General features: G+C 34.9%; 1 pseudogene; it reads right to left on the reverse strand.

Moving 5' to 3' along the window:
- Positions 1-2,471: 2,471 nt before the first annotated feature.
- Positions 2,472-3,362, reverse strand: LOC114278459 (protein TEEBE pseudogene; annotated as a pseudogene).
- Between the last annotated feature and the right edge of the window lie 307 nt (positions 3,363-3,669).

The following is a 3,669-nucleotide window of genomic DNA, read 5'->3' on the forward strand; positions in this document are numbered from 1 at the left end:
GAGAATATGAGTAGGTGGAATATTGTGTTGGATGATTGATGAAATGTGTGAGAAGAGAAAAAAATAATAATAAATTGCACTACTCCTAGAGATAATCTGCTTTTTTACCTCTCTGTTTTCTTGATTTCACTTTTATTTATACAATTTTAGTTTTCTTTTTATTTATTTATTTATTTTGAATAACTTATGTGCTGTAGGTACTACATGGTTCTAAATGAGACCATATCAGATATCAAAGATTAATCCATCTATTTGTTTTTTGAGTGTTGCTATTCAAATGGAGACTATTCTGTCGAAATTGCTAGTCTACTTACATGGATGCTTAAGTGTTGTTCTACACTAGTATAGCTAAGAATGATAGGTGAGTTGTGGCAATGTGTGATTTTAAATTATTTGGACTTACAAATAGTAATTCAACAACTGTAATAACTGTTTCTTGATTTGTATGTTTTAAAGAATGCCTTACACCTATTGCATAATAATATGTGTATTTTTGTATTAAATGCTTCTTTTCTTCTTGTACAAATCATAATAATTAAACTATATCCAAGATGGACTTATATGGTAGTATAAGACACCTCCAATATAGAGGTGCCTTTTGGTTTAGAACTCTTAATCACAAATTCATAAAGTTAATTATTGCCTTTTTTTTTTTTTTTTAAGGTTTGAATTTGGGTTTATATTTTTTGGTGTGATTTGGATTTAAATTAGAAGAGAAGAGAGAGAGAGAGAGAGAGAGAGAGAGAGAGAGAGAGAGAGAGAGAGAGAGAGAGGGGAAAGAGAGAAGAGGAAATGGAACTAAAACAGAGCACCCATTTAACCTTAAAAGAATAAGCATAGTACTCAAATTTAAATACAATAATCTACTAATGAATTTGAAAAATTGAATTAAATAGCTTAATCTTGATGGATTTAAAATTATCGTATAAAATTAGTTATTTAGCATTGTTATTTTAGCTCTAATATATATATATATATATATATCTTCTACTCTTTTTTGCACCCGATTTTACTTATTACCTATCAATTGAATGAATTTTCCAATTATTCAGTACTAATGGACGAGATATGATTAGGATATGGTGCCCCAAAACTACAACCATATAAAAATTCAGTAGTCTTGCAAGCATAAATACCTCTGAATGATGCAAAGATAACATAGTATTTTCTAATCTGTTAGGTTTTATTCTTGGCAACCCCGTTTGACAAAACTCCTTTCAGTTGTATTTTTTTCGCACTTTTATTTCAGTGAGGCTATGAGTGTTTAGATGCGAATCCAACCCGAATTGTGCTTTTCAGAGAAGGTACTACCCATGTTGTCAAATTCGGAGACAAAACATTGTGTTGATTCAATTGTAATTTTTTGTGTTTTTGTTCTGTCCGCTCGAGCGGAGCCTTGTGAGCTCGAGCGTAGATTAGCAGGTCTCAGTATTTTGTCAGGGCAAGCAAAAAATACTGGTGGGTGGGATTTTACGCTCGGGCGGATTCTCCTACGCTCGAGCGCATCTCAGTTTGTTCGCACGCAGTTTTTGGTCAGTCCGCTCGAGCGGGCTGTGTTGAGCTCGAGCGGACCGCGCGATCCCAGATTTCCAGATCTGTTAAGGAGTTGTTTTTATTTTGAAACTAGGATTGCTTTGGTTTTCTATAAATACTTGGTTTTCTCCCAAAACTATGATATTGATTAAACTTCTCCAGATCTTTTTTTTTGGATCTTAAGGTTTATATCTGGAGAGATTTTGCTAGTTTTCTTTGATGTTTTATTGAGTATTCAACTCATGGTTTAAAGAGAGTACATCAAAGGTTGTGTTTTGTTCTACAAAAGAGAGAGTTATTCTTCGGTGGATTCTGAAGAATTCGAGCCTGAAGCTGTGGTGGAATCCGGAGTGGCTCATCAGAAAGACAATTCCGTGGTGAAGATGGGGTTGGAAGAGGCACATAGAGGTTGGTTCAATTAGGCGTTGTGGATTCGCTAGGTAATTGAGAGTATACCTGTGTAATTCCTTTAAATCTTCTTAGTGGATTGTTCTTGTGGCTGTTGCCCGTGGTTTTTTGATCACAGTTGGAGGTGTCCAATTGTGGTTTTTTCCACGTTAAATCGTTGTGTCTCTTTGTCTTGATTGTTTGATTGGGATTGTTATATTCTGCTTAAAATTGATACATAATCACAAATCAACATCTAGGGGATTTCTAGATTTTTCATAATCATATCTTTAGATAGTATTTATTATTAAGTACATATAACAAGTATAAAGTTCAAACATACATATTAGAGGACAGCCTTGAAATCACTAACTTAAAAAAATAAATAAATAAAAAAACCCTCTAATATGACTCACACATGACCCCTTTTTAACCCACAAGGTCATTACATACAATTCCCCATATCTAGATCATTACTCAACTTTCTTATAAAAATTACTCATAACCCATTTGAGTGTTAGTACTTTAGCTAACAAATCCACTCAAAATGACTAAGATACCCTCAGAACCCCAACATTGTCCAAGACAGGGCCACATATTTGACCATAGTCATGAACCTTAGTGTGATAAAATGAACTGTAGAATGCGAACCTTGTTCTAACTGAAATTGCTTGGAACTTGAAACTTGCATTCTTGAACCCACCCTTTCCATGAGATGCATGGGGAGCTTTTAGGGTTTCTTTAGCAACGAAAGCTTCGACCATCATCGATCCATGGCAACCATTCTTGGCATCTCCAATGGAGAAAGTAAGGTTGTAGAACTTGTTAAGGATTGTTCTTATGACTTGGGCGATGGCACTTTCTCTCCCTTCAACTAGTTCAATCGCGGCAAGTTCGGAAAGGAAAGAGTAGTGTTTTGAGTCTATGTATTTGGTTGGTTTGAGTGACTCAGTGATCCATCTAGGGACTGGTGAAATTAAGTCTTGGTTTTTGGGGAGGAGTAGGACTTCTGTTGAGAAGTTCTTAAATACATGTGGATCCATTTCAAATCCACTATTTTTTACTAGGTTACCTGTATTGGGAAAAAGAAAATTAAGTTTAAAAAAAAATTAAAAGTAGTAATAATAGTATGTGCCACAATTTGGAGGGTTTGGTGAGGAAATTCCAAAAAAATTGGGAAATTCCATGATTCTGGAATAACCAGGTGCTCGATTTGATCAATTTGGTTATCAGTTTGGGATGATAAAAATCGAAAAATAATTAGAAATGGAGATTTCATATTTAATGAGAAAGTAATGTATAAAGATAGGGATAAGTCTGCATCTAAATATGAATCTGGTACTTGTCATGAGCATGTTGAGTTAGAGGAGATTAGCAAGAGTAATTTGAATAGTAGGATTCAGAATAATTGTGAAAATCTTATTCCACAGACTGAGCCACATATTCCTACTCCTAAGTTGAGACGGTTAGAAAGAGAGTCTAAACCTACACAATGTTGGTCTTCATCTTCACATTATTTGTTTTTGTTTGATGGAGGTGAACCCGAAAGTTATGATGAGGCTTTGTAGGTTGATGATTCAATTAAGTGGGAGTCAGCTATGCAAGATGAAATGGATTCACTCATGGCAAACCAGACATGGGAGTTGACTGAATTACCAGTGGATAAGAAAGCTTTACGCAAGTGGGTTTGCAGGGTCAAACAAGAACATGATGCGAGCAAGGCCACATTGGTTGCAAAGGGATTTCAGC

Source organism: Camellia sinensis, chromosome 10 (genome assembly GCF_055761805.1).
Source record: "Camellia sinensis isolate YWXY chromosome 10, ASM5576180v1, whole genome shotgun sequence".
Taxonomy (NCBI): domain Eukaryota; kingdom Viridiplantae; phylum Streptophyta; class Magnoliopsida; order Ericales; family Theaceae; genus Camellia; species Camellia sinensis.